The sequence below is a fragment of the Ursus arctos genome, unplaced genomic scaffold (genome assembly GCF_023065955.2).
Source record: "Ursus arctos isolate Adak ecotype North America unplaced genomic scaffold, UrsArc2.0 scaffold_4, whole genome shotgun sequence".
NCBI lineage: Eukaryota > Metazoa > Chordata > Mammalia > Carnivora > Ursidae > Ursus > Ursus arctos.
Window position 1 is genome coordinate 31468783 of NW_026623056.1, and position 14077 is coordinate 31482859.

General features: G+C 37.2%; 1 protein-coding gene across 16 annotated transcripts in view; it reads left to right on the top strand.

Moving 5' to 3' along the window:
- The first annotated feature begins 5075 nt into the window (after nt 1-5075).
- Nucleotides 5076-14077, top strand: part of GOLGB1 (golgin B1) — a 96534-nt gene continuing 87532 nt past the window's right edge. For 13 of the 16 annotated variants that reach the window (XM_026494499.4, XM_044382477.3, XM_048215214.2 and 10 more), the window contains exon 1: nt 5099-5232. The gene's annotated coding sequence lies outside the window, so the exon portion shown is untranslated. Of the gene's footprint in view, nt 5233-14077 lie in introns of all 16 variants that reach the window. The other 3 variants (XM_026494470.4, XM_026494508.4, XM_048215212.2) reach the window with 2 other exon arrangements.

Genomic DNA, 14077 nt, shown 5'->3' on the forward strand with positions numbered 1-14077 from the left:
GCCAGCGAGAGAGGGAACACAAGCAGGGGGAGTGGGAGAGGAAGAAGCAGGCTCATAGCGGAAGAGCCTGATGTGGGGCTCGATCCCATAACGCCAGGATCACGCCCTGAGCCGAAGGCAGACGCTTAACCGCTGTGCCACCCAGGCGCCCCTCTCCTTTTATTAACATCTTGCATTAGTGTGGTACTTTTTTTGCAATTGATGAACAAATATCAATAATTTTTAACTAAAGTTCATAGTTTACATTAAAGTTCACTCTGTGTTATATAATTCTATTGATTTTGACAAAGGAATGTCATGTAGCCACCATTACCTATTATACAGAATAATTTCACTGCCTTAAAAAATACCGCTATGCTACACCCATTAATTCCTTCCTGCCCCTCCAAACCCTTGCCAACCACTGATCTTTTTACTATCTCTAGTTTTACATTTTTAAGATTGTCATATTGTTGGATCATACAGTAAACAGCATTTTTAGACTGGCTTCCTTCACTTAGAAATACACATTTAGGTTTCCTCATGTCTTTTTGTGGCTTAATAGCTTGTTTCCTTTTTTTTTTTTTAATCACTAAATGATATTCCATTGTATGGATGTACCACAGTTTATCCACTCACCGATTGAAGGACATCTTGGTTATTTCTAGGTTTGGGAAATTATAAATAAAGCTTCTATAAACATTTAAGTGAAAGTTTTTGTGTAGATGTAAGTTTTCAACAATATGAGTAAATACTTAGGAGCATGTTTGCTGGATAGTATGGTAAGTCTATGTTTAACTTTATAAAACAACTGCCAAATTGTCTTCCAAAGTGGCTGTACCATTTTGCATTCCCACCAGCAGTGAATGAGAGTTTCTGCAGCTCCACATCATTGAGAGCATTTGATGTTGCCAGTGTTTTGAATTTTTGCGTTTTTTTTTAAAAAGATTTTATTTATTTATTGGACAGAGAGAGACACAGCGAGAGAGGGAACACCAGCAGGGGAAATGGGAGAGGGAGAAGCAGGCTTCTTGCTGAGCAGGGAGCCCGATGCGGGGCTTTATCCTGGGACCCTGGGATCATGCCATGAGCCGAAGGCAGACGCTTAACGACTGAGCCACCCAGGTGCCCCATGAATTTTTGCGTTTCTAATAAGTATGTGGTGATATATCATTGTTATTTTAACTTGCAATTCCCTAGTGATATATGATGTTCAGCATCTTTTTACATGCTTATTTTCCATCTAAATATCTTCTTTGGCGAGGTTGCTGTTTAGATCTTTTGCTCACTTTTTAATTGGATTGTTTTCTTATTGTTGAGTTTTAGGAGTTCTTTGTATATTTTGGATACTAGTCCTTTACCCGATAGGTGTTCTGCAACATTTGTCTTTTCATTCTCTTAGCAGAGCCTTTCAGAAGATTTTCATTTTAATCAAGTCCAACTTAACAGATCACCCCTCTCACCCACACATATACACAGCCTCCCATGGACCATGCTTTTGGTGTTGTATCTAAAAAGTCATTGCCAAATCCAAGGTCATCTAGATTTTCTCTTATATTCTAAAATTTTTATAGCTTTGCATTTTACATTTAGGTCTGTGATCCATTTGAGTTAATTTTTGTGAAAGGTGTAAGTCTGTGTATATATTCATTTTATGCATATGGGTTTCTAATTGTTCCAGCACCGTTTGTTGAAAAGACATTTCTCCATTGAATTGCCTTTGCTCCTTCATCAAAGCTCAGTTGGCTATATTTGTGTGGGTCTATTTTCGGGCTCTCTACTCTGTTCTGTTGATCTTTCTCCATTACCGCACTGTCTTGATTACTATAGCTTTATAGTAAGTCTTGAAGTCAGCTAGTGTCAGTCCCCCAACTTTGTCCTCCTCCTTCTTCTCCCGCCCATGTCTCCTCCAACTTCTCCTTTATTCTGTACTCTGTTGTTTATTGCAGATTTTTCTTCCCATATAAACTTAAGAATTAGTTTTTTTGATATTCATAAAATAACTTGGTGGGATTTTAGTTTGGATCATGTTGAATCTGTGATCAATTTTACTGTTCTTATCCATGAATATGATATTTCTACTTATTTAGATATTTTATTTCTTTCATCAGAGTTTTATGGTTTCTCTCATATAGATCCTGTACATGTTTTGTTAGATTTATGTGTCTTTCTTTCTTTTGGTGCTAATATACAGCATTGTTTTTAATTTCAAATTCCAGTTGTTCATTACTAGTATATAGAAAAGCAATTGATTCTTGTACATTAACCTTTTATCCTGCAACCTTACTATAATTGCTTATTAGTTCCATGTGTGGGTTTTGTTGTTGTTGCTTTTTATTTTTTGTTTCTTAGTTTATTAGGGATTTTTCTACATAGATAATCATGTTCTGCAAACAAAGGCAGTTTTATTTCTCCCCAATCTGTATATCTTGTCTTACATTAGATAGGAATTCCAGTAAAATGTGGACTAGGAGTGGTGAGAGAGGAAGCCCTTGCCTTGTTCCCAATCTTAGAGAAAAAAATATATTGTTTTTTACCAGTAAGAATGATGTTAGCTGTGGGTTTTTTGTAGATGTTCTCTATCAGGTTGAGGCAGTTCCCTTCTATTCCTAGTTTTCTGAAGGTTTTTTTTTATGAATGGCTGTTGAATTTTGTCATATTTTTTCTTCATTGATTGATATAATTGTGTGATTTATATTTTTAAAATATATTTATATATCCTATATTTCTCAAGAAATTTTTATTTCTTTCAGATTTTAAGATTTATTGGCATAGTTATACATCAAATTCCTATGAATTTGAACATGTTCATTTAACAATTATTTATTGAACATGTACTCTGTTGAAGATATAACCTTAGGTATGAAGAATATATTAATAAATAAGGCTGTATGAAAGTTTTGGGATAAGTTTGTATTTGGCATAAGGTAAGGTGAGAATGAGGAGGAAAGAACTGGAAAAAAGAAGACCAAGAGGGAATTGGGCAATAGTAAATCAGAGAGGATGTGACATTTCCTGTCCCCCAAACTGTTGTCACTGAACTCTTAATTGAGGAATGGCCACTCTGTAAGGGACAACTGAGTGATGATAAGCTTCTGTGATTTCTGCAGTCCCTAACTTCTCTAGAGTTCAGAATAATATCTAAACCCCTTACCATAAAATATCACACACCACCTCATGACCTACTTCTTGTCTAACTGTTCATATTACTCATGTCATTCCTCAAACAGTCCATGCACATGTTGCTCCACTTGCCTCCGCTGCTCTTTTCCTTCTTATCTGATGGGTCAACTCCTAGTTATCTTTTGTTATCTTAATCACTCTCTCAGGGCCTAAGCTGCTTCCATTAAATTGCATTCTAAATTATTTCCAGTCTTTCAGTACCCTTTGAAAAAAACCTCAGTTCAGCCCTTTAACCTCCATCCAGTATTATTATTCCTTCATTTGCCTAGTGTTCACTGTAATTCTCACTGAATGACCAGTCTGTGCTTACCCAAGAATGAAAGGCATGGCCCTAAGACCTACTTACTATACAGACAATTTTCTAATCTCTTCTCCCATAAGAAAATTTCATTATGTTAAAACTGGAAGATCTTTTCTAAGCCTGAATGTGGAAATAAGGAAGTATGGAGAAAGACAATGTTTGTGTAAGGGAGTAACTCAATAGGCTCCAAGCAGATGGTTTCTGTTTTCTCTGAGATAAAAGTTAAGTTCATCTGCTGGGAATGTGAAGAGGGTGTTAAAGCTTTGAATAACTGTTGTGGGAAATGGAGAGGAAGCTGAATACACATCAAAGATTTGGGAGTGTGCTGAGGATGGAGTGAAGTTGGAAACTGAGTGTATAGAAGTAACCATCTCCCCGATGTCACATTTTCTCCTCTAGCATTCTGCACTCCAAAGGTAGGAGTGAAGACTGGTGGTTGCCCTGATCCAGGCTTTGCTGGGTGGATACAATCAAGGATATGAGAATATAATGTACTGATGAAGTACGCAGCTTTGGCATTTGATAGTAACTTCAAATCCTGGCTCTGCCCCTCATTATGTGAATTTATTCAAATTACTTAATCTTTTCAAGCCTTATTGTGTCCAATATAAGATGGTGATAATCATATGTACTTCATGGATTCAAAAGATACTGAGTGCTCTACTGTATACTGTTCTTGGAACTGGAGGTACAGCTGAGATGGAGAGACAAAAATTCCTGTCTTTAGGAAGTAATAATTTAATGAGGAGAGAGAAAATTAAGATAAATGAAATAAAGATGGCAAAGTGCTTAGGGAAAAAATAAGCAGAGAAAGGGTATGGTGCATGCAGGGGATTGCTATGAAAAGGTGAGTAGCCAGCGAAGGCCTTAATGAACTGATGTTTGAATCTCAAAGAGTTACGTAAGCATTAGGGTGAGGATGCATATAGTGGGCCAGCAATAAATTCAAACTAACAGTCTTATTGTCAAGAGTGCCTGAAGTCAAGGCAGCTGGCTTTCCCCACCCTTTCCTTAGGCCTTAGGGAGAGCATGCCTGATTTCGGTGACTCTTACTGGAGCTTCTCACTGACTCCCATTCCAGACCTGGGCCCTAAGTCTCACCTTTTGCTTAAGTCCCAGCTCAAACGCCACTTCCTCATTTCTAGTAGTAGTCACTATTCTCTCACTCATGTCCTTAGAGACATCTCTGATTCTCTTTCATAAAGCCGCCAGGTTCTAGTCCGAGTTCTAATCGCTATTTGTCTTTGGGTGACTTTAATCCGGTTCTCATTTTTCATCAGTAAAATGAAAAAATCATATGAGCTACCTACTTTCGGGCTCTTAATATTTTACGATTTTAAGAGCAAAACCCGTATCCCTCCACACTGTTTAACACCTGACCCACCGCAGAAGGCCCGCCCTCCCGGCATTTCCGGTTCTTCCGCCGATCTCCTTCCGGAACACTTGCTCACGTCTGACTCCGCCCCTCCTCCACTGTTTAGAGACCATTGGCTCTTTCTTTGAGGAAGCCGAGAATTTCCCGGCGTTGATTGGTTTCCGTCATTGTTGATGGGTTAGTTACAAACAAGGCGTGCCTGGTTTCCCTGGTAACGCTCTGCCGATAGCCCGGATTGGTTCGCGTCCTAATCCCATCTTCCGTCCCAACTGCGAGTGGTTGAGTCCCTTGACGGGGCACGGCGGTGGTAGGTGTCGCGGACGGGATTCCCGAGCTGACGTGGCTTAAATTTGGGAGGGGAGCAGCTGGTGCCTCCGGCCGCAGCCTCTTCCAGGTGAGTGAGGGATACTCCCCAACTTCTCCCTTCCTTGAGTCTTTTAACGGTCACCCCCTGCGCAGGGGCTGCCGAAGCGGCCACACTCGGGTCCCCTCCCTGCCCCTCCTCTTCCTGATTCAGTCCGGGATCCGGCCCTACACACGCCTCCCTTCACTTACCAGGCCTAGTTCTAGTTGCTCACAAGCAAGCTGGTCCCGTCGAAGGGCTTCGGAGTCTTCCTGCGCGGCCTCGGGGCACATATGCCCAGTCTGCCCCTGCTCAGGACGTTTCTTCTCCAGGAGCGACGTAGAGGTCTATCGGGTCAGACCTGTCCGCTCGGCCTTGTTCCCTGAGCGGCCTGCTCAGGCCGCCCTAGGTACGCAGTAGCTGACGTCGGAGAGAACCTGCCCGGCCCCTGCGCACAGGCTCTAAACAAACTTAGTGTCCGGAAAGGGAGGCGGGACCCAAAGGAATCAAAGCTCCTGAAGGCGTAGAGCCCAGAAACAGTGGAGTTATAACACAAAAAGGGGGCCTGTCAAACGATCCTGCTAATGAATTGCTGGTGAGATTCGGAGAGAGGAATGTTCTTGGCGATGCCATCAACACTAAAATCCCAGGTATCAGAGGTGGGCAGGCAGACAGAGGAAAGGGAATCCTGAAGAAAGTTCTGGAGGAAAAAGAACTTGATTTGATGGTGTGCAGGATATTTATGTGCTTAACCCGAGTGCTATGTAGGGGAATGGCAAGGGTGAGTCCCTTGACAAATGAGGAATATATTTGTCTGACTTATGTAAAGAGTTCCAGTTGGTCTATGGGAAAAGGACGGTTTAAGAGTAGAACAGAGATATTTAAAGTCACTGGATAAGTACTTTCACTTTTGGATAGTTGGAAGCTTTCCAAGCTTTTAAAGAATCTTAACAGTTCTTTGCAAGATGGCAGTGGAGTACTCCTTACAGAAAGGCTCGGAGGCCTTTCCAGAAACATGAAGTAATTAAATTTGTATGGTCAGAATGACTATGAATAGTCAAACCCAGTAAATGTTAACCTGGAAATGGCAGGATTTGGTCCTGGAATACATATAGGAAGAAGTTGAAGAGAACTAAAAAGTTGCAAACATTATACACTGATAGTTTCACAGCTTTTACTTTTCATCCCTGGACCATGGAATGAACATCTAATGCTTTCCTTTTCACTGCATTACATTTGTTTGACCATATCAGTAGTTCCCAAACATTTTTGCACACCTTATCAGTAAAACATTTTTGAGCAAGCATATCCCAGATATGTTATATTTAATTGTGGATAACGGTGTGCATAGTACAGTAAACATATACAAAAACATATTTAAAAGGATGAAAAAAAGTTCTTGCCTACTCTCTAGGACACTCCCAACCCAATTTGGGAATCACATAAAGTTGTTTACTTATTTTACAAGAAGGCTGTTTACATTTCTAAGGACCTTCAGGCTGGATGGGGGAACCTTTTTTTTTTTTTTTTTTTTTGAGGACCTCCATTCTGGGATAGAACTTCCTAAAAACCATCTTTACGAGATAATTCTTTCCCCTTCTGTTGGACTCTTAGAGGCCCTCTCCCTTTTCCCCCTTTGCATTAATGGATTAATTAAAAGAATATTGATTTTACTCATTTATAAAAATAGTAAATCATTCGTAAACTTCTTTTGGTTAAATACCGTTGGGAATGCATTTCATCACTGATCATTACATACCAGTCTGTTGTTAGGAACCACTATATAAAAGGAGGGTAGGCTCAATAATACTATATTTTAATTAAGCCATGTAAAAATGAGCAATATGTACTTTTGGTAAAATGAAATTCAATACAAAAGGATGTAATATAACAACAAAAATCTTTCTCCTCTAGCTACTGACCTTTTCCCCCATTCCCCACTTCCCAGATGTAAAGCGCTGTAGATCATTTCTTGTGTCTTCTTAAGAAACTTTCTGATCATACTCAAGCACTTATATATCCTCCTCCTTTTTCTCTCCCACAAGTGGAATCATGATACACATACTGTTCTCCCCCTTTCTTTTGCCATGTAAGATATTTTTCTCTATCCATAAGTATTAAACTACCTCATTCTTTTTTTTTTCAAATATCATCCCTTTTATTTTTTTAAAAAAGATTTTATTTATTTGTCAGAGAGAGAGCACACACAAGCAGGGGGAGCAGCAGGCAGAGAGAGAAGCAGGCTCCCCATTGAGCAGGGAGCCCGATGCAGGATTTGATCCCAGGACTCTGGGATCATGACCTGAGCCAAACGCAGGCACTTAATCAACTGAGCCACTCAGGCATCCCTAAACTACCTCATTCTTTTAAAAACCTATACAGCATTCCCTTGTGGAAATATCAAAATGTATTTAGCGTGTCCCCTATTGATAGACATTGGATTGTATTCAGTTATTAGCCATCACAAACACTGCTGTACATCCATGTACCTATATCCTTTTGTCCTTGTGTGAACCTATCTGTGGTATAAACGTGGGATTCTTTGAGCCATACCACTCTCAGTCATTTTAGTTTAGTTTATGTACTGCTCAAAAAAGAGTGCTTATAGAACTATAAGTATATATAAGTATATGAGTGTTCTCTTCTTTCAGCCCCAGTGAAGAATGTTGGGTGATGAGGTTACTGAGAAAATAAATTATCTTTGGTATATCTCCTCCAGCCAAGAAGCTTTGTGGAGCTCTGTGACTAGTCAAGTTAATCTCCCTTATGCTGTAGTTTACTCATCTTAAAACTGGGGATATTGATAGTACCTCCTTGTTGGGGTTGTTTTAATAATAAAAAAAGTAATGAGGATAGATTAAGTTTTTATACATAAAGCTATTGAAACAATACTTAGTGTATAGTGCTGTGTATATAAATTATAGCTACCATTTACTTTTAAATTTGTTAATGAGAGTAGTTTTTTGTGTCATGAAAATCAGCTTTTCATTTTGTAATTGTAAAATTGTGTCATAATATTGGATATGCTTTTCCCCTGCTATATAGCACCATTTCCTCTTAGCTCTTCAAACTGATTGAGAATCACATTGAGAATTAAGGAAAACTACAAAGGTTCAGCCAAGTACGCATTAAGTAAATTTGAGGAGTGGGTTGGAGATCTCACCGTTTCCCGTGTTGTTTCTATGGGAAAATGTGATTTAAATTCCAAAGCAAACAGATGTGCACCCAGGCATGCACTGTCTTCAGTTAGTTCCTTTATTTTGCCATGCCTTTTGTACTAAGTTCTCTGTGCTTAGGGATATGCCTTTTTTATGTTTTTGTGGCTCCTGGCATTATGTTCCTTGCCAAGTGGGTATTTTGAAAATAATTATTTATAGCAAGCAGTGAAGACTGTGAGAAAATAATACTTATTAAATTCCAGGTGCCACCTCATCATACAAGTGTTGAGATCCTGTGGCAGCGTTTGTGGAAGGTGTAGCCAGCATTGACTTTGGAAGATTGTTTTATTTGCCTAAGTGTTTTATTGAAGGTTGGCCTTGGCATGAAGCCCTTTATTTTTTTCTTTTCCCAGGTTGGTACTCATGATGCTGGTGCCTTATAAAACAGTAGCAAGACCTTTTTTTGTCTAACAGTCACATATATTCCTTACATGAATTTATTACTGTAAACATGAGTATTTTTCCCTTTACTAATTTTTATGTGTGCATTTGCCCATTTCTGTCCTATAGTGAGCCTAAACAGAAGGGGAGATCCATCCTCCTTCATTTAGCTTAAGCAGGCTAGTGTCTCTTTTGCCTTAGAGTTCTCAACCTTTGAACTACATAAAGCACTTAACTGTGCTTAAGATGCCCTTCCCAGTTACATTTCCATATTATTCCATTTATATCAACAGCTATAAAAATCACTCTTGAATCATGGAGTCATAATACTGGTCATCAGAGGGCTTCTTGTCAGTCTTCTTCATTTGAAGACGAGGAAACTCTAAAGTAACTTACCCAGCAGAGCACAGCCTCTTTCTGTGGAGCCAGGAACTGAAAGGTCAGTTCCTGGCTCCCGATTTGGTGCTCTTTCCACTATACTACCTACTTTCTCATGGACCTCTTGGATTATTGAATCAATCAATGAAAAAGTCCTTTTACTTTGACCTGAAATGGTACATCCTCAGTACTGATCTTTTTTCAGATATATATATTTTAAAACAGTTATGTGAGAAAAGTAACCCATTTTTCATTTGAAGAGCTTTTTATCTTATTCAGTAATGCTTATTTAGCAGAGACTTTGAAATGTATTAATTTCTCTGAGTGTCAGTTTTCCTTATCTTAAAATGGCGATAATACTGATTTTGCAGATTTTGCGAGGATCATGGAGAAATGTTTGTAAAGTGGTACATATTGCTCAGTAATTCTTACCATTAATATTATCATTGTCCTATGTTCATCTGTATGTGTCCTTCCTGTGCAGTAGTTATTGGTAGGATGCTGGTGGAGGCAAACACTCCTAGGGAGAATGAATCAGAATCTCATGCATGGTAGTGGTGGATACCAGTTGGGGGGGAGGGCGAGGAAGATGTAGTTTTAGTTTGAGAAAACATTCAGGATTTTAATTGTGTATTTGGAAAATGAAAAAAATACTTTCCCAATTGAAATTACAAAACCATAACAATGTTCTTGGCTAATGGTGATAGACAGAAAATTTTATTTAGGGCATACCACCTTGGATGTGTGTACATATGTGCATATGTTTGCCCACACATGATAGTTTTACATTTCTCTAAAGGGCCTATGGTTTTAAAATGGTTGAGAACATTGCCACAGTATCTGAAATCTCAGTACTTTTCTATTTAGCCCTAAAGGTAGTAGCTGTAGCAGTAGGATCCAAACTCCTTAGAGCAGAAAGTGTGAGTGCAAACAGCAGGGCTATGATAGAGGAGAGTATGGGGTTGGTTGGAGAATCTGAAGTGAAAATCATGGAAAATGGCCAGTGATTAAGGTATTTATAGGTCATGGTATGTGACCAGTCCAGGGGTTCAGTCCAGTAACTCCCTTATGGACAGCTCTAGCTGTTAATTGATTTTTTAAAGACCTTTTTATTGCAAAACAAAACTCAAGTACAAAAAAAACACACCAAAAATATATAATTTGATGAATTATTAGGAGGTGAGCAGTCTTGTCATAACTATAAGGTCAAGAAATGTACCTTTGTTAGTCATCTGAGAAACTCCTCCATGTGCTCTCTCCTTTTCATAGAAATTACATCCTTGTGGTTTCTCTCTGGTTTTATCATCCAGATGTGAATCTTGTCCCCTCCTTTCACCCTTTATAACTTGTTATCTCTTAAGTCTTTTCCTTACAATTTCTGTTGAAGAACTTAGACTTTTTGACCTGTGGAGTTTCCCCCATTTTGAGAATTTCAGCATATTCCCATCTCCTTTGCATTTCTTGCAAATTGACAGCTGGATCCAGAGGCTTCCTCAGACTGAGGTTTGATCTCCATCAAGACTATAGGTGGTGGTATATTCTTTTATCAGAAGGTTCATAATGTTTGGTTTTGTTCTTTTTATTGTTATCAGCTGTTGATGCCCAATGTCTACATCCTTGAATTCATAAGGAGATGTAAAATAGTAGACTAAATATTCCAATTCTACCATTTTGTTTTCATTTATTAGCTGGAATAATTTTATAAGGAGATAGACCCCATTTTCTACTATTTGGTTCCTGAATGGTAAAGTTAAAATAGAAAAGACCAGATAAATCCCTGACTTGGCTAGTTGTCAAGATACTCGAGTTAGATGATGACTAGTTTAATATTATGAACTTGTGGATTTAAATATTTTTCATGGGTTTCAATATATTGCAATTCATATTCCTCTTAGAAACTCACTTGTTCCTTTGGCCTGTGAGAACCAACTCAGTTTGGCTCCCAGGTCTCTTAACATGGCTCTAGTTAATTTTTGATAGCGTCCTTGCTCTTTTATATGACAAGATGTTTCAGGCTCATTTTGTACATTTCCTACTTCAGAACTGGAATTAGCCATTTCTCTAAGAAGCTCTGCTATTTAAAAAAAAATTTAATGGGAAATAGTATTGCAAGACCCCAATCGCACTAGAGATATTCATTGCTTCTCACTTTGTCATTATTTTTAAGCCTTTTCAGTGGACAGAGCTAGGAAAATAGATATACTAAAGTAAAAGTACCTTGTAAGTTCATACTGATACTTTCAATTCAAATTCAAGATCAATTTTTATCTTGAGATTCTTAATTTCTTCTGTTTTATACCTGTATTTCCTTTGTTCATACTGAAAATCTGATAGAATTACTGTGCCTGTTAATTGCTCTTTTACTTTATTTCCACATGACACACAATTGTCAAGGAATAACAGTACTGATAAAACCACCTTTGTTTTGCATATGTTATTCACATTCTTCCCAGTTTCTCTTTATAGTAGCCCTATGTATTGTTAGAGCATATAATCATTAAATATTATGTTCTCTCCATCCCAGTCTTAGTTCTACAAGTAACTATATATTTGGTGCTTATCACCAGTCTTTATGATGATGTTTCTTTTTTTTTTTTTTTAAGATTTATTTATTTATTTGAAAGAGAGAGAGAGCGTGAGAGCGAGAGAGAGTGCAAACAGAAGGAGAGGGTGAGGGAGAAGCAGACTCCCTCTGAGCAGGGAACCTGATGCAGAGCTCTATCTCAGGACCCTGAGATCATGACCTGACCCAAAGGCAGATGCTTAACTGACTGAGCCACCCAGGCACCCCATGATGATGTTTCTTTAGTCATTTTGGTTGTCTCAAGCTTTCTCTTTAATATGAGCCTTTGGAAAGGCTCATGAGAAAATTTTTCATGAATTTTCTTACTTGCTTTTAACATTCTCTTCTGTGCTTTTTATATCTGAAGGTCATTTTTACTGAAAATAAAATCCTTGGCTCACATTTTCTTTCCTTGAATATCTCAAATCTGTAACTCCAGTTTTTGGGTTTTTTTTTGTTTTTTTTCTGGCAAAAACATTGCTTTTGAAAAGTCTGAGGGTAGCCTTTTCTTTCTTTCTTTCTTTTTTCTTTTCTTTCTTTCTTTCTTTCTTTCTTTCTTTCTTTCTTTCTTTCTTTCTTTCTTTCTTTCTTTTTCATTTTACACATGATGTTTTGGCCTAAATCTCAAAGAATTATTTTTAACTCCATTAATTTTACTGGAATGTCTTTTTGATCATTCTGGGTTGATATTCTTTGCTACGTGGTGGGCTTTTTCTATATGTAGCTTCAAACTTCAGGAATTTAAAATTTCAGTTAAGTGTTCTTCAACTTTGGTTTTTTTGTGTGTTTTTTCTGTAACTTTGCTTTGGTTTTCTTCTTCAGGGAATTTGACTGGCCACATTGATTATCATCAATCTTTATCACTTTCTCCTGATTCCTTTTTTTATGGCCTACCTTTAAAAATTTTTTTAAGAAATAAATTATTAAGAATAATTTTAGGTTTATTATAGAAAATATGCAAAGATAGTTTAGAGTTCAGGATACTCCTGACCCAGTATTCCCTAATGTTAACATGTTACTAGCAAAGTGTGTTTGTCGAAACTAAGAAGCCAGTATTGATTCAGAGCTAAACTCCGTATTTTCTTCAAACTTCATTAGTTTCTCCATTAACTATTCCAAGATCAAATTGTAGGACATCCCATTGCATTTGGTTCATTTCTTTTTCTTTCTCTTTCTTTTTAAAAATTGAGATGATTATAGAGTCGTATGCAGCTGTAATAAAACAGAGATCCCTTGTATAGTTTGTTTTGTTTCCCTCAATAGTTAAAATTTTAGAAAACTATTGAATAATATCACAATGAGGATACTAACATTAATACATTCCCAGTTTTATTTGTATACATGTCTGTGTGTGTAAGTTCTGTACAATTTTATTACTTGTGTAGGTTCATGGACACCCCACACCACCACCACAGTTAAGATATTGAACAGTTCCAACACTACAAAGACCCCTTGTGTTGCTTTTTTTTTTTTTTTTTTAACTTTGACCACCTTCTACCCTCCTACCTCCAACACCTCCCTAAGTACTGGCAACCACTAATCTGTCTTCCATTTCTAAAATTTTGTGATTCCAAAAATATTATATAGGTATAGGACTGTATAGTATGTAACTTTCGGAAAATTGGCTTTTTTTTTTTTTATTCAGCGTAATTGGAGACCCATCTAATTTATTGGGCGTATCAGTAGTTTATTACTTTTTATTGCTGTGTAGTATTCTGTGGTATGTATATACCACAGTTTATTTAACCATTTTCTTGGTGAAGGACTTCTTTGATGATTACAGTTTTGGGTTCTTACAACCGAAGCTGCTATGAGCATTTATTTATAGGGTATTGTGTGAATTTAAGATTTCATTTCTCTGAGATAAAATTACTGGGTCATAAGGTAGTTGCATGTTTAGCTTATAGGTAATTTCTTTTTGATTTGTAAAATTATCCTTTATCTTAACTTTCTATTTTTCTTAAGGCATGATTTATTATGACTGTTTATTTTCCTGTTTTTTTTTTAATTTTTAGTTTCATCTTCTTTTCCAAAATGATTTTTTAAACATTTCAGTTACTTCTTGAGTTTCCTCTTCATTTCTGGGTTTTTCTACTGCAGGAGGTAAATTGATAAATTTATTTGTTTTATTTCAGATCAAAGAAAACATATACATGTGTTCAGCAAAGTTTGCAAGTAAATATGATACATATCTCTATCATATACCTACTGTTTGTGCTCTGCTGTTAGATGGTGTATAAAATTTATAGTTAGCTATTAATTTTTGTTAAGAATGTTTTAATATTGGAAGTAGATATTGTCATTGTTATTTTTGAGCTTTATTGAGCTATAATTGACAAAAATGTATATATTTAAG